The sequence below is a fragment of the Aegilops tauschii genome, chromosome 3 (assembly GCF_002575655.3).
Source record: "Aegilops tauschii subsp. strangulata cultivar AL8/78 chromosome 3, Aet v6.0, whole genome shotgun sequence".
Classification (NCBI taxonomy): Eukaryota; Viridiplantae; Streptophyta; class Magnoliopsida; order Poales; family Poaceae; genus Aegilops; species Aegilops tauschii.
In genome coordinates, this window is record NC_053037.3 from 580922602 (window position 1) to 580940522 (window position 17921).

At 46.1% G+C, this 17921-nt stretch overlaps 1 long non-coding RNA gene across 1 annotated transcript; it reads right to left on the bottom strand.

The window, feature by feature from the left end:
- Nucleotides 1–1174: 1174 nt before the first annotated feature.
- On the bottom strand, nucleotides 1175–17483 carry LOC141042524 (uncharacterized). Its single transcript, XR_012205676.1, has 3 exons — nucleotides 17169–17483; nucleotides 2652–2706; nucleotides 1175–1460 (listed from the first exon to the last, which is right to left on the bottom strand). It is a non-coding gene; the product is annotated as an uncharacterized lncRNA (long non-coding RNA).
- Nucleotides 17484–17921: the final 438 nt, after the last annotated feature.

Here is a 17921-nt window from a genome sequence, read left to right on the forward strand (position 1 = left end):
ACCATCCGATTGAAATCGGACGACACCGGTTGCGGGGTTTGTCTAGATGGGCTTGGTGGGCTGGTGAGGAGGGGGTGCTGGGCTGCAAAGAGAGAGGGGTCCGGCGGTTAACGCGGTTAACCGTTGGGGCATCAAACGACCTTCAAATGAAACGAAATTTGACAGGCGGTCTACCGGTGATATACCAAGACTGCTCATCAACTCTCGGCCCATTCCGAGGATGTTTTTCTCCCGCTCACGAAACAAGATCTAAGAGGTGCGACGGGTGCGTGTGAGAGTGTCGGAACCCGAAACGGACAACGGAGGAAAAGACCGGATGCAAGTTTTGGAAAACATGCAGATGATGACATGGCAAAGTGCAACACGCAAGCGAATGACATGGTAAAGACGGCAAATAACTGGAAGATATTTGGCACATCGGTCTCGGGGCGTCACACTCTCGCTCCCATACGGCTAAGGTTTTGGCCGGAGAGCACATGGAGCATGCGGGAAGAGACCTCCTGTTACGAGGACGTGGATCCTCCTCCGCCTCCTTCATGCACATGCCTCACAACAAAAAGTAGTTTGAGGTGTCTACATTATTTTTTTCTTCTCAATGCAAGCTATCAATAGTGGGTCTCATCAAAGAATAGATAATAAAAACTTCACTATACATGCATCTCTACTCTTCACTTCAACCTTTTTAGTTTTATGCATCAGACCACACTTTTTCTCCCCAAGCACCTGCCTCCTGTAATGGATCCCGCTACTCCATCTGAACCTACTTTTCTTGACATCCGGTCCTATGTGACTTACGGGACATCACCCTGTGGCTATGCATTGGTCATGCCCTAACTCTCCCTACCTCCCAACGATGCGGCACACGGTCAACCTTCATCTGGTCTGACCACCTTGGCGACACCTCCGAGCATAAGAACCACGGCCCACCTTCCTTTCTCCTTCCCAAGAAGGCCACAACGGCCGGCAAGCACTTCTCTATCCACAATGGCCCGATGGGGAGGGGGCGTGGTGGAGACGCTTCGGGGAGGGCCTTTTCATGTTCAGTACGTGCATGTGTTCTTTTCGCAACAAAAAAATGTTCTTTCCGCAAAAAAAAGTACGTGCATGTGTCTCCCATCAAGCAAGCTTTATGTTTTTGCACTCTGTGGCACCCCAGCTTGCAGCACTTAGCACTGAAACATCCCGTGCTCCAGCCCAGAGATCAACATCTTTTAAAACACGCCACTGCTTGATATAAAACAGAACAACTCTTTATTGCAATTACTATGGGTGCAAGGGTTCTCATGTACAAGGTTTATTGAGGCAAAGTGGCACTACACCTATTGTATGTGAATAAGCTAGCCTCCATTGGTAGCAGCGGTACAACGACGATGGTGATGGACTACACTCCAAAGGGACACTGCCGGGACATTCCTAGTTCGCAGACTCGGGATCCTCGAGATACGGAATCACGACATTACCTGCATTTGGCATGACACGTCGGGTGAGTACTTTGAATGTACTCGCAAGCTCACAACAACCAGAAGCATCAAGACAAGACAATAATATAGCATTAACAAGTTAAGTTATGAACAAATATTACTAGTGTGGAAGAAAATAATGAGCATGATGTTGATAAACTAGTTATAATGATAAATCGTTGCTTAAGGTCGCATGGACCATCTTACTCTTGACTATCCAATCAATCAACTTATCCTCGTGATCACCTCATAATCATCAAGTGATCATCACCGGCATCCTGCCAAACTGTTGCTTACTCAACCATAAAGATAAGTCATTTCCTCACCGGTATTGATCAATAGTGTGACCTAGTATGAATTGTATCCAATACCATGGACTCGGCTATTCAAATAGATTCAAACACTCCGCAGAGGTTGCGCACTTTACCCACACTATGAAGCTCATGGCCCCGTACCTCGGTACAATTCCCCTACGAGTGGACTGGTGCTGCTTCAACAAAACCCGTCTACCTTGTAGAACTTCTACCATATCGCTGACATACCCCTCAAGCCATGTCCTGGTGTCCCCCGTGACACCTGCCACCTGGTGGCTAAATAAGACTGTCCCAAACGACGACCCAATAACTGTCCCAAATGGGGACCCATGGCCATACAACTCGGGATCACAAGATTATCGCCGCCTACCTGATCATGGTAGCATGAACGCGTAACCTCCCCTCTTCGATGATACTGATAAAAGGCACAACGATAGACCGAATCAGGGCCTTTCCATAAAAGACAAATGTGGCTGCACTGAAAAGTTCGGTTCAGTGGCACTATGACTTGATCAACGAGTGGAGAAATTATATCCCCGAGATTATATTTGTCATAAAAATTCCTCTAATATCATTTATCAACCTAAGATCCAAGTCATAGCAATATCCAACTAACAATCCAATGAATAATCTATCCATGTCATTTCTACTTACTCCATAAGTAAAATATCAAGCATGGTCATGTTGTTTCATGAATATAGTGAACATATAGCTGTTGATCCTACTAATGCAAAGTAGGCATGGAAATAGCATATCCAAACATTATCACCAAAGAAGCTATGAATAAACTATTTCCAACTAATTCAAAGTAAACCATGTTTTATTATTTAAACCATGACATTGCATTGCAATCATGTAAGTGGAGGGTGTGGCTTGCCTTGCTCCAAGGGAGTGTGGAAAATGCTCCTGCCTTCAACACTTATTTAATTCCTCTGAAAAAATATTTTTAAAAGCAATTGTAAATAACACATAAAGCATTTCATTCTATCAAAAAAAATTCTAGACAGATCACAAAAATGTCAACTCTGCCAATAAATAAAGGAGCTTAAGATAAAATTAGTGCAAAAAGAATGAGCTCAATTGGAACTAAGTTTAGGATATAAGGCTGGTCAAAGTTGGGGTCAAACTGGAATTAAAATGAATTAAACAAATAAATAGGATTTTCCTCAGGCTTCCACGTGGAAGACGCAATTTGGAAAGAAAGAAGAAAGTGCTCGCTAGGGTTTTCCGCCCGTGGCGAACTGGAGGCGACTGCCTCGCCGCCGCCACCGCCGGACGTCAATCCGGCCGTGTGTGGCCCCGTCTCCGCGTCTAAGCCCAGGCAGGGCGCCGAAGCTGCTGCGGCTGTGTCCGCTGTTCGATCGTCGGCCCCCATGGGTTGCTACGACGATCCTGCCGTATCCGATATGGAGACCGCTGGAAGGAGTCCAGATGGATTGCTCAAGGACGGATCTGGGTGCCCTATCCCCTCCGGCCAGGAAACGGGGAATCCTGCTTACAAAAAGCCACCTAGGGCTACGGCTGGAGTGTACACACGACCATGGAAGCCGCCGGATCGCATCGCTCTCGGTGCTGCTCCAACGTTGTTGATAGGGATGGTGTCGTCTACGCACGAGGCAGACAAAGAGACGGCAGTGGCCGAGGTGAACCTGGAGGTCGGTGGGGGCACATACAGGGCTCCCTCTGTGGATGCTGCTTGCCCGAAGCCTTCCAATGGAGGATCCGTGGCTGCTAGCCGCAGCAACCCGCGACTGCAGACGCTGACTCTGTGGAACCAGATGAAAACAGCGGGTACAGGGTCGCTGGACGGGCAGCAAACCCAGCATGGCGGTGGATCGGGAGACCAGGACATGCACGAGGTGTCCAGCACTTTGGAGGCAGTCGGCCCGGGGGCCGCCGACGAACTGACGGGGCCGGCGAAGCCCCGTCAGGAGCAATGAATATCCTACGTTGGAACTGCCGAGGGGGTGGGAACCCTCGGACAGTTCGAGATCTGGTGAGTCTAGTGCAGGCTCATTCCCTAGTATCGTCTTTCTTTGTGAAACTAGGCAGACTAAGAATAAAATGCAGAGGTACCGTAATCGGTTAGGTTTGAGAGGTTTTGATGCTTTTGATTGTGCGGGTCGCAGTGGTGGTCTCGCTTTGTATTGGCATGAGTCCCTGAGTCTTGATGTAAAAGAAATTAATGAACGATATATTGATGCGTATGTGACTGTTGTGGCGGGTGAACCACCATGGAGGCTTACCTGCGTCTACGGCGAGCCTCGGACGGAGGACCGTCATCGCATGTGGTCTCTCCTCCGGAATCTTCACCAACAGGCCGACATGCCATGGGTCGTGGTGGGAGATTTCAATGAGGCGATGTGGAGTTTCGAGCACTTCTCCGACACACCACGTTCGACAGGTCAGATGATTGATTTTCGTGATGTTCTCGAAGTATGGGGCCTGGGCGATCTTGGTTTTGCAGGCCTCCCGTACACCTTTGATAACCATCGTGGAGGTCGGGCGAATGTTAAGGTGCGCCTTGACCGGGCAGTCGCCAACAATGCCTGGCATGACATCTTTGCTCACGCTAAGGTAGATCACCTGGTGTTGCCCAGTTTCGATCACCTGGCTATATTGCTCCGTTGCGAGCGGGAGGAGCCGCGTCCAATGCAGGGGACGAGATGCAGGCAGTACGAGGTCATGTGGGAGAGGGAACCATCCCTCCCGGAGGTAATTATGAATGCATGGACTGAGCTGGGTTCTATGGTCCATTTTGGGGATATTACCTCAGGTTTGAGTACCTTGATGCACAAATTGCAAGAGTGGAGCCGGAAAAAATTTGGTAACGTTATTAAGGAAATTAATAAATCTCGCTCTCACCTCGAGGAGCTTATGTCTATGAATGCAGATAGGAAGGAAATTCGGGAGGCGGCAGACCGGATGAACGAATTGCTTTATAGAGAGGAGATGATGTGGATGCAGAGATCCCGTATTGCTTGGCTGAAAGAGGGTGACCGTAATACTCAGTTTTTCCACCGGAAAGCGGTATGGCGTGCTGGTAAGAACCACATTAAATCCCTCATTGATGATACTGGGGTTGTGCACAAGGACCACCAGTCCATGGAGACCATGGCTACGGCTTATTTTTCTCGTTTGTTTACTGCTGATACAACTCTATGTGCGGATCCAGTGATTAATCTTATTAGACCTCGTGTGACTGACAGCATGAATGATGGCCTATGTGCAGATTTTTCAGACCAGGAGATAGCTGATGCTCTATTTCAGATTGGGCCACTCAAGGCGCCTGGTCCGGATGGTTTCCCCGCCCGTTTCTTCCAAAGGAATTGGGCGGTTATGAGGGAGCAGGTAATTGCAGGAGTGAAGGAGTTCTTCCGCACAGGGGTCATGCCTGAGGGAGTGAATAACACCTCCATTGTTCGCATCCCGAAGGTGGATAACCCGGAGAGGCTCACGGAGTTCCGGCCCATAAGTTTATGCAATGTCATTTATAAGGTGGTGGCAAAGTGCTTGGTGAATCGATGGAGGCCAATTTTGGATGAGATTATATCTCCAGAACAAAGTGCCTTTGTGCCTGGACGGTTAATTACAGACAATGCATTAATTGCTTTTGAGTGCATTCATTTTATTTAGCAGGAGAAAGACCTAACAAAAGTTTTTGTGCGTACAAGCTTGACTTATCTAAAGCTTATGACAGAGTGGACTGGATCTTCTTGGAGCGAATGATGCAAAAGTTGGGCTTCGCTCGCCGATGGGTGAACTGGATTATGGCTTGCGTCACCTCGGTGAGGTATACAGTGAAATTTAATGGAACCCTCTTGGACTCGTTTGCACCGTCGTGTGGACTTCGGCAAGGTGATCCACTGTCCCCGTTCTTGTTCTTATTTGTGGCTGATGGTCTTTCTGCTCTGTTGAAAGATGGCGAGAAAAAATGTGATTTTACACCGCTGAAAATATGCCGTCGAGCTCCAGGTGTTTCGCATTTATTGTTCGCGGACGATACGCTGTTGTTCTTTAAGGCGGACGAGGAACAAGCGAGGAAAGTCCAGAACGTGTTGAATACATATGAAAATGCCACGGGACAATGCATCAATCCGGCGAAGTGTAGTGCCCTTTTTGGTAATGCATGCACTATGGATAAACAGGATGCGGTTAGATCAATTCTTTGCATTGGTACAGTAACCTTTGAGGAGAAGTACTAGGGCTGCCAACGCCCGAGGGTCGCATGACGCGAGGTAAATTTCAGAATTTGCAATCACGGCTCTTGAAGAGAATTATAGCTTGGGGTGATACCCTCTCTCTGGCCGGTAAGGAGATCATGATTAAGGCGGTTGCTCAGGCTATCCCTACCTATATTATGGGTGTCTTCAAGCTTCCTATGTCAGTGTGTGATGACCTGAACAGAATGGTACGTAACTTCTGGTGGGGCTCAGTGGATGGTAAAAGGAAAACACACTGGTTAGCATGGCCAAAAATACAGGCTCATAAATCAAAGGGTGGCCTGGGATTCAGAGACTTCCGCATCTTCAACCAGGCCCTCCTCGCGAGACAGGCTTGGCGCTTGCTAACTAAGCCTAACAGTTTATGTGCGCAGGTGCTCAAGGCCCGTTATTATCCTGACGGACGACTTGAGGATACGATCTTCACGGGGAACGCCTCGCCGACTTGGCAGGCTGTCCAATACGGCCTCGAGCTCCTGAAAAAAGGCATCATCTGGCGTGTCGGCGACGGGCAAAACATCCGCATATGGCGCGACCGGTGGATCCCGCGAGAGCCATCCTGCCAACCCATCACACAACAGGGTACCTGCCGCATCAGAAGGGTGGCGGAGCTCCTAGATGAGAGGGGCTCCTGGCGGATGGGTCTCCTTCGGCGCTACTTCCTCCCGGCGGACGTTGATGCGATTACTAGCATCCGGACATCACCACGCGTCACGGACGATATCATCGCCTGGGCACCAGAGAAGAACGGCATCTTCACCGTTCGCTCCGCATACCGCCTTGCCATGGACGAGCGCGAACGTCCATTGGCTACCGCCACGAGCAGGGCACCGGATGGTCGTCGCGCCATCTGGAAGATCATATGGGGGTGCCCTGCTCCCCCTAAGGTACGCGTCTTCGCATGGAGAGTTGTGACTAATTCACTTGCTACATGGGCCAACAAATTTTCTCGCCACCTCGAGCTTACTGACTTATGTCCCCTCTGTGGCATGGAACGAGAGGACGGATTCCACGCATTCTGCAGGTGCCCACTAGCTAGCGAGCTATGGTGTGCCATGGCGGTGGACTGGAACATCCCCAAGCTGGAGTCCATCAGTAACCTCGGACCGGAGTGGCTCTTCACACTGTTGGAACCCCTAGATGACACGACAAGGATGGTGGTGCTTATGACCATGTGGCGGAGTTGGCATGTGCGCAACGAGATTACACATGACAAAATGCCTCCTCCGACTGAAGCCTCCCGACGCTTCCTCCACGGGTATATTACTTCGCTCCTGTGTATTAATCAACACCCTTCGGGAGACCATGTGAAAGGGAAGATGGTGGTCGTTGCTTCACCACCAGCAGCTCGGGTCATCTCTGGCCCCAAGATGCAGCCGAGATGGGTCCCCCCTGACACGGGCTGGACCAAGCTAAACACGGATGGCAGCTTTATTACTTCTACGGGTGCGGCTGGAGGAGGTATGATTCTCCGAGATGATAGAGGTGAGATTATCTATAGTGCATGTAGAGAATTCCGTGCATGTGAGAGTGCCTTGGAGGCGGAGCTAGCAGCGTGTCGAGAAGGACTGGAGTTGGCCTTGCACCGGACGAACCTTCCAATTATAGTTGAGCTAGACAGTGCGGAGGCGGTGACGTTGCTCACAACACGCACGAGAGATAGATCGAGGCACCACATTCTCATAGAGGAGATCCGAAGATTAGCTGATACCGATGATAGAGAGATTTTATTTGCTCGCTATAGCCGCTCACAGAATAATATTAGTCATGAGTTGGCCGCTTACGGTCGTTGCACCCCTCGTACTGCGGTGTGGCTTTCTGCTGGGTTAGACTCTGTTGTAAACTTGGTTATGGCTGAGAAGCCTCCTTGAGTTATGAGATATTCTTTTCCCCGCAAAAAAAAAAGACGACGCAATTTGGAATTATGCCTCCACTTAGAAAACGCTTCGGTGTGGGATGTGTGGCTGACAGGTTGGGTCACCCTGTCAGTTTTAAAGAGAGAGAGGGAGACAGGCGCGATGATGCTTACCGGCGATCGTTCACTGGCGTCAAGGTCACGGCGGGGCAGGGAGATGATGGGGATGGGACAGGAGCTCGATGGCGAATCCACAAGTATCCGTGGTGCACCAGGAGGTGGTCGAACGACGTCAGAACCTTCCTCTCCGCCGCCGACGAGCATTGGGCTTTGACGAAAATGAGCTTCCCGACATCGATTTGCTCGGGAGAGGAGTTGAGGAGGACCAGTAGACCACCAGGAGCTTGGTGAAGGGGCTGCTAGAGCTAGGATTCACCACCAGGAGCTTGGTGAAGGGGCAGCGGCGGAGACGTGCCTCAATCCTTGGCTCGACTATAGTGCGTAAAGCGCGCTCTCTCTCTCTCACCTCGCAAATAGGAAGAGACGGAAGGTTAATCCAACCGCGTGGTAGCAAATTCCCTTGCATCCTAACGATTGCGTTAATTACACACGGGAACCGACACTACTGCAGGAATTCCTAGCAATGGCGGGAGGAAAAATCTCAGCAGTGGCGGGCTAGGCTCTCAGGGGCAACTTTTGAATACATAACGCGAGAATTCAGCCCACGAAGAGTCGTCTGTGTGAGAGACATTTATGTTGTGTAGGGTCGAAATCACTAATTGAGGAGTACTCGTTGCAAAGACCATTCCAACTTCCCTGGTTGCGACAAATGACGCATATGCAGCGCCACTTGTCGCAACCTGGGAGTTTTCTCTTTTTTGTAGATCCGTTTATTTAAAATATTTTATCTCTCAAACCGTGCGTCCAAATCTCGAACCGCTTTACCGTTGGATTCATCACATCGAGATCTTCAAAACTAGATCCCATGTTGATAGGTTTTGACGAACTTTTTTTCACGAAAAAAATCGGACGAAAAACCCAACTAGGAGCACGGGTTTTTCCCCTTTCCGAAAGAAGAACGCCTGTGCCTCTTACGAAATCACAACCGTGCCTCTCGCGGAAAAAAAAGAGAAAACGCGTTTTTTTATTTCCGAGGAAGCACGGCCGTGACTCTCGCGAAAGCACAACCGTGCCTCTCGCAGAAGCAAAACCGTCACTCTCGTGAAAAGAAAAAAAACACAAAACGCGTCTTTTTCCGTTTCCGAGAGGCACGGCTGTGACTCTCGCGAAAGCACAACCGTGCCTCTCGCGGAAGCAAAACCGTGACTCTCGCGAAAGAAAAAGGAAAAAGAAAAACGCGTTTTTTTCGTTTCCGAGAGGCACGGCCATGACTCTTGCTAAAGCACAACCGGAAGCAAAACCGTGACTCTTGCGAAAGAAAAAAAAACAGAAAACGCGTTTTTTCCGTTTTCGAGAGGCACGGCCGTGACTCTCGTGAAAGGAAAAAACGCGCTTTTTCGCGCAATTTTTTTTACTTTTTTTGTCGAAAAGCTAGGGAAGACAGGTGAAAAACCATAACGTCAAAAAAACAAAAAGAACCTTTTCAAAAGCCGAAAACGCGTGCGAAAAAAAAATCCGGAGGGAGCGCCCAAAGCGCGACACGTGACGAATGGCTGAGAGTGCGCCAAGTGGCTGATCGTTGCGAGGCTTCCAAAGGAGCGCTCGTTAACTAGTTGCTCTCGTATAGGGTGGCTATCTCTTTTGTTATTTTCAAGCCCGAAGTGGTTTACGTAACCACAGATGTAGTCCGACAACTGGACGCCGACTACACCGAGACATTATGGAGGAACCTATTTCAAGTCCAGCGACCTAAGAAGATGTGCAGGTTGGAGCGACTAATGTGCAACCAAGCTTGAAGACTAATTCAATGGCTACTACGATGTCCCAACCCAGTGGACTCTCATCACGACGGTTTTCGGCCCGGTGGGCCGGGCGGAGAACCCCTAGGTCAGTTTCGTCTTGACCGCTTTTTGCGGCCCATGGCGGGTTATACGGAAACTCCGGAAGACATACAAGTCGAAGATACATGAGCCGTGGAGGACTCTGCCTTCACCGACGTAACCGACTAGGATCTGTAATCCTAGGACCCCGGTATGCTATATAAGCCGGGCCGACTTGTGGAATGCAATCACAATCGCTTGGTATTCTCCTATACTTTGTACACACCCAACGCAATATGCGAGAGCAAGAGTAGAGTTTTTATCTCCTTAGTGAGAGCCCGTAAAAGGGTAAATCCTTGCTTTCTGTTACCATTCAGCCAAGTTGCCTATCTAGGACACCCTACTGAGGCGACATATAGTGAAGATATTTTTAATATACACTACATTAAAAAAATCATTTTATACGTTGAAAAACAATTCAGCACATATTAAAAGAGTAGTCTGTCCAATTTTTTTAAAAAGTTCGGTTTGTATTTAAAAAATAATCATTGTGTACATATTAAAATAAAAAGGCCATCATACATTAAAAAAGGTTCACTGTGCATAAAAATCTTCATATTATACTATATTGAAGAAATGTTTATAGTATAATAAAAACATAAATGAGGGAAAATCAAAAGGAAAACCAAACCAAAAAAAAGGAAAATTCCAAAAAACAAAAACTAGAAGGGAATAAAATAAAAAAAATGAAACTAGAAAGAAAAGAAAAACCAAAGTGAAAGCTAATAAAAAAACTAAAACACAATCCCACAACAGTAGAATCGAAATGAAAAAACCCAGCGAAGGAACAGACGAAAGACGCGCGATGCACCGTGTCCATGTGGATGGAGCCCGACAGGGTGGGCCGGGCTGGGCTCCCACGACGCCAAGACCAACACACAGCCTAACTCTCCAGTCTCCTCCACCGTACGGACCACGGCGCGAAGAGCGCTCCCGAAAACTCGGTGGCGGCGGCGGCCGAGCGACCGGCGGAAGCTGCATTGGTTCCTATCGCCTCCGGGTAAGCTACCCGACACTCCCACCTGATCCGCACGCGCCGATCATCACCCCTGACTGATTTGTAGCAGCACACGCAGCCTATCGGGAACAGACCGGTTCCCGAGTTCTTCGTCGGCGGCGGCGGAGGAGGCGGAGGCGGAGGCGGCGGCGGCGGGGGCTGTCGCTGGAGCATAGAGGTAGGCCTAGCGCATCGTGTTCCTTGCTCCTCCTCCACACTTGCTCTGTTTCGCATGCGCTTCACCTTGTTTGTAACCCTAGCTAGGTGACGGGGCTTCGTGACCGGTGAGGACGACGGCTGCTAGGCCAGCGACTTTCGGCAAATGTCAGGTATAATAATCCTACCTGGAGGTTGGTGCGGTCATATTCGATGTTCGGCTTGCAAATTTATAGGGAGCACATGTGATTTGGGGCTTGCGATTTGTGGATTCTGGAGCCAATCTTGCTACAAAATCGCAAAAGACAACATGTCTGGCAATTTTGTGAATTCTAGTGGAAAAATGAATTTGTTTTTCTCTGTCGGGCACGAGCTTGGCTCGGCCAGCATCTCTTTCTTGCTTTATGTTTGTCCTAAAAGAGGCCTTGCCATTTTACCACTATTTGATCATGTTATACAAATTAGACAACCGCTGAATGGTCGACTTGTTGGCACTTGGCAGGCACCTACCGGTCAGGATACTCTTCTTATTTCTACATCTGTCGTGTGTGTATGTGGGGAATTATTTCTACATCTTTATTGCTCCTAATTAACAAGTTGAAGGACTTAGCCTAGCCTCGTTTTGTGCCTTCACTTACTTGCTAGAGGCCTAGAACGCACGCACACAATGTTTTTCAGTGCTTCGCAGTTCAACAGTTTCTCTGTTATTTGCTTTGTTCCACACAACAAGTCTCGTCAATCAATACTTGTTGTTACTTCTGCTTATTTAAATACTAGTACCACTAATGCTACTACTAGTATGTTCTAACGTCCACACATGGCATCAGCTTATTTAATGGGAAGGGACAGGTGAAAACTTGTTGTTGCTTCAGCTTATCTAATTAATGCTTGAATTAATGTGTGTGTAGCCCTACTTCATTTCTCTTTGTTGGCATGCAATTCAGCATTAAAGACACACCTCTCCATATTTATTTATTTTCATATTGGCATGCAAATCGGCATTAAACACACGCCTCTCAACATGATCTTTTATATGTAATAAATGCCACTAATAATTCTATATTCTAACTTCCAGACATGGCCTCATCCTCTGATATGCCGGGAGAGAAGGTGCCGGCCGAGATAACTACTGTTCTAGTGAAATGGTGTGGCAATGATTATCGTGTTGAGGTGCAACCTGATGCCAATATTGCAGAGTTGAAGCGACGTGTTGATCATGATATGAAACTTCCTTACAAGAGACAGAGACATATGCTCACCGGCACAAATGAGGAATTGGAAGATGATTATCGTGTTTCTTCGTTGACCAACCCACCCGTGACCGATCTCATTGGGTAAGGCTTTTCTCACACCGTCCTTGTAAATGCACGACAGTTCAAGTGTCACTCATGTACGCATTTGTTACTTGTTTCTAAGAAATATATGGTGTACTCTCACTTCTTTCGATTCCGGGAGTAGTATATTACCGTCGTGTACCTAGAAAATCGCCTAAAAGCATGATGCAATTTTTTTCATATCTATTTTGTTGTCAAATTTTGAGTTGGTAGCATGATATCTTCTCATATTTCTCAAGTAGACCGATATGTTCATATTCAAATATTATATTACGTTAGTGAAAAAAAATACAATCTCATTTCTCACTACAAACATTTTGAATCCAGGTTGAACAAACCTGATTACCAACTCTACTCACGGTATTTTCATTCTGACAACACAAATCGTAGCTGGTCTGTGAAGGGCAATAAGAATAAGATACAGAAAAGGAAAAACGACTACCTTTCTGATTTTCATGGCGTGGATACTACCTTCATCAGAGGAACCTATACTGTAGGGAGTTTCACTACTGATTGCCTTTTGAAGCGGTATGATGCTAAAGAAAAAATTCTTTCTTCGCTACTGCTGATGAAAACCTGGAGACATCCAAATGTAGTGGTGTTGCAAAACATCTACAAGGCGGGTCCGTATTATCGTCTTGTAGTATCCACCAGCTCTTTTGATGGTACCTTAAATGGATGGCTCAAGCACGGTGAAGACAACAGGATTTTAAACATGGATGGCAAATTCACCCCCTTTTTCAGCAGAATCACCTTGTAAGTATTCTTTATGTTAAAACTTGACCTTATCTTCTTATAATAGGATCTGAGTTCGCGACGGTCCATTCACTCCGATCGTTACTATGTTTTGAAATTACCAAGAATTGTCGTTTTATTATATAAAACATATATACTGCTATATATAGTGGGTATTTATGTCTTAAATTACTAAGAATCGTTACCGTAACTATTATATATAGATGTCATGGGTATATTCTACAACCATTCTTTAGACATACTCTACAACTAGAAACTCACCAAACCAGCATAAAAACATTGCGCCTAATCGATTTCTTTCCAATGGTATATTGTTTGTGTCATTCCGACAAACCGTTCCATCTATTATACAACTGCTTGTATGTTATTCTACAATAAGTACTCTGTTTCTGTATTGTTTTTGCATGAAAATATCGAACCAAATTTTGAGAAAAGACGCAAGTGATATACAGTATACCATTGGATGGAAATATATCAATTGAGTGCAACTTTTTCATGTAGAATGTTTTTTCAAATCCGTTAGGGTTCAAGAGCAGTATTAAAAATGGTCAGACCATATCGAATGCAAAGAGCAGATTTTGATCAAAATTTTAAAACCGCTTGACGAAATGATGCAAATGACATATTGTTGGAAAGGTATTGACTAGATGCAACTTATTAATATATTACACTTCATTCAAGTTTTTGGTTCGATTTGAGTGCTATTTTTGGTCGACCCCCAATGAACATGTGAACTGCCCCTTACAGAATAGGTGAACTACGTGAGGTGAATATTCAATTGCATCGGGTGACCGCAGTTCACTGAAAATGAACATAGGACTCCCATGGGGGAAAGTTTACTTCTCACATGGTATAAGCGAACTTCTGGGGGGGGGGGGGGGGGGGTTGCTCCTCTGCGGTTTTTGCTCCTTTCGGGCAGGTTTGGCTGATCTAGGAGGGTTGGTTGTAGAATAGTTAATCTACGATTCTTAAAGTGGTGCTGGTAGAATGGACCCCCTTAATTTTTTATATAATCACAATCTTTTGATTAGTTGACTGTATAGCTTTTACCCTTATAGGTTATGAATTGGTGGTGGTCCGTTCACTCTCACCGTTTATTATGCCTTAAATCATTGATAATTATCGTAATTATTATCCAACCTATGTAATAGACATATATATCACGATCTACTGATTAGTTGATCCTATATTTTGGAATATATGTTATTTTCCCAAAATTTGAGTTTATTGTTTTTGAGGAAAAAATAGAACCAATTACAGAATCATTTAGACAATGCATGCAAGAAAGAATTTCAGGGTACCGCACCTGCTCGGCTAGTTTGTACTAATCCTTTAATTCCACTGCACGCTAACATACTGAGATAATGTTTCACAGAGATCTATGTGATATCTTGGACAAGATGGTTAAGCGCAAGATCTGCCCAAAACAGCGCACAATTGACAACCTGTATCTGAAGACTGTGAATGGTCAGCCTCAACTCAAAGTTTTCTTCGACGATGGTAATTTCCTTTTTGCACTGTTCTCAAGACTAGTGTGTCTCTCTCTAAAATCTATACAAAGATATTAGAATTTTATTCTACAAGTGAAAACTATAGTCATGTTGTGCAAAGTTTTTTCTTGTGTGGAGGTTATTTATAAACATATTTAGATATAATTTTGTATATTTGCTGACACGGAAAATGCACATCTGATGTAGGTCCATCTGAATCTAATATGATAATTTTGAAAAAAAGAAGACATATTTAAGTTCCAAAAATATACAAAAATAATCTTGCATGTAGAGGATGAATACTAGTATGTGCATGCAAAATTTAAAACTTAAATATTACCGTATGCGACCTTTACATTTTTTTTATAGGTGGCATACAAAATTATTCACTTACGAGTGTTTCTTAATATTAACTTGTATTAGTCTACTTTAATTTATCGCTCCTTCCCACTTCTGTCCGATTCACAAACTCCCCTAATTCGCAGTTGAGGATTTGATTGGCAAGGATCCAATGCATCTGGGAATACTGTATGTGAAACTATGTGCGGACTTAAAGAAAATAATGACAACCGATGTTTCTACACCAATGCACATAGGGACCAGGGCATACTGTGATTTTATTGAAAAACATGGTCCTGTCTACATTGGCAACAATTTGCCAAGACTTGCCAAGTTTTATCCAATTGATTGGAATGATGAAGATAAGAGCAAATATCTCATTGGCATATTCTCATCTACTCGAGATATTGGTAAGCTCATCAATCAATGTGGAATAAGGTGGCCGAGAAATGAGTCTGGAGAAGATATGTGTCAGGAGCTCAAAACGCTAAAAGCAATGATGGAAAGAGCAAACCGAGAGAAGGAGGAGCTGAGAACTCAAGGACCCGAGGGTATAGCAGCGGCCAAAAAGATGAGGGATTTGAAGTGGAACTATTTCATTGAGTATCCTAAGGACCTTGTCAGGCTCGCGAGGAACCTATGGAAGCACTATTTCTCATACCCTCAATACATTAAGGTAATTAATTCTTCATCTAGCTTGCATGCCAAACAAGGTGTTAGAATTGATTAATCGTTTGGTTAACTGCAGACGCACCTTGGGGGTAGCCGAAATGATGTTTTGCGCAAGCTCGAGCAGTGGTGCCCTGATGTATGGACGTTGATCTACAACGCCGTGGGACTACCATGTATGTTGTCTTTCCTGTTTAGATTTAAACTCCTTTCTCTGGTCATGCATGTTTTTATTTTTCATTGTGCTGCTACGCATGCTTACATGGTCTTGTATTGGGTGCTACTTAGCTCATACATGTGGTTTCTGAAAGGCGTATGTGGCCAGAGTAGAGCTGGTTTGTTGGGTCAAATATTGGCTTCTTACAGTCTCCCCATAGGTGCATGCTCAGTTGCTGTTCACAGCAGAAATTGCTATTTTTTAGTCTTGTGTAGTCTGACCATATATAGGTCCATGGCCATACCATGCAATGCAGACAATGGAAACTTGTTGCTGCATGGCCTCTGGTTCTGCCTAACAGGATGTGACCAGACTCTGAGTGGGGACAAAACATTAGTGAAGGCCACAGAGTTCAGTGTCTCCATGTCAAATGTCCTGACCTAGTACATTCTGAATAAATGCTCTTGGCATTTGAAGCAGTGGTGGTATGGCCAGAGAGTAGAATCAGGCGGACAACCAGGCATCATGCTGTGACTTGTGAGCAGGGCACCTTTTGGTCAAGTGAGCTAGTTGTGCCAGCTGCTGTAAACTCTGCCCAGCTAACTAGCTAGTAGTAGGAGATTATGATGCACTTGACACGGCTCGGTCTAGGCTTTGCAAAGTCCAGTGAGGCCACAACCTTTTGTTTAACCCAATCTGGGGTGTCCTTCGTTCCAAAATTTTAAATAAATCAATCAATCATAAAGCTTGTTTGATTTGTATATGGTTATAAATACTCTAGATGAATTTCTCGGACGATCTACTTTACATGCATTGGTTTGACATATTTTGCAGGAAGCAAGGAAACTGGCGGTGGTGGAGGCAGGCCAAGGAGGAGGTTGCAAGCAAGGAGGAGGCTGGAAGCAATGTTTTTGGGAATTCAGTAGCATGAGCACTGGATATTTTTTGACGGTGCAAAACACTGGTTCGTAAACTGCGCGTAAGAAACCAAACGAAAGAAAGATTTGGCGGTGCAAAACACCTGATCTTTTTGTAAGATGAAAAACTGCGCTGGAAGTGTAATTTTTTGGATAGGAGCGCTGGAAGTGTAATTTTCTGGATGGGAGCGCTGGAAGTGTGCGTGTGCGTATGAGACCAAAAGAAAGATTTGGCTGAATACCGCGCCAGCCTAGCTGAGACCAAACGGATGATTTGGCAGCCGGCCGGATTCTGTAAACAAATGCTACGAGTAGGAACCAAAAACATGGATTTGGTCTGGTTTCATTCTGTTTTTGTACTGGTGTACTGTGAGGTTTGGCTGTTAGCAACCTTCCCCGGCCGGAAAAAACAGGGGGATCCCAACCAAATTTTCCAAAAAATCGACGAAAACTCCAACCATAAACACCATGATAGAAGAGGAAGGGCAGCAAGATCCAAACCTAGTAGGGAATTAGAACGAGTCTCATCTCATCCATCGTTCTCGGCTGCGTCCACGTCGATCGATCAGCCGTCTCATCTCCTCGGCTGCGTCCACCTCGATCGATCGCCCGCGCGGCACAACCATCGTCCGTCCCCCCTTCCGATTCCGATCGATGGCGCCATCGCCCATCAGGGAGCTTCTCCCTCGTGAGATGCGGCGACCGCTGTTTGTGGCCGCTGAGGTATTCCCACGGGCCACGGCCACGGGAGAGGAGAGGAGGACGCGTGCAGGATCGCTGGGATGTGGCGTGGCGGCGGCACACCAGTGGTATACAGATCGACCGCATCTACTAGTACTAGTACTTTCGTGCAGGATAGCTTGCCCGTTTTGTTTTCTGGGTTGTTGGCTAACTAAAAGATCTAGTAAATTTTTTTATACTCCTATATATACTAAAAAGACTCATTTATGTTCTAGGACTCTTTTCTTTTTTTCCTTTTGACGAAAATAAAGGCCTGCCGTTGATTTAAGACAAGTGATGGCGATCGCGCTAGGGGCCAAATTACATCGATGCCCCAAGACACCCGTGCCACTCAAACATGCAGGCACAAGTCACGCGTCTAACAACAACAACAACTGAGGAACCAGATCGGCGCCACCCTAGCAACCACACATTAGGCGAAAATAGTTTCGCCTAGCATCCTCTTGAACCAGAGGAACAAGATTTCTCTGACGCCACATGTCTTTTTGGAGTAGAACCGCACGCAACGGAGAG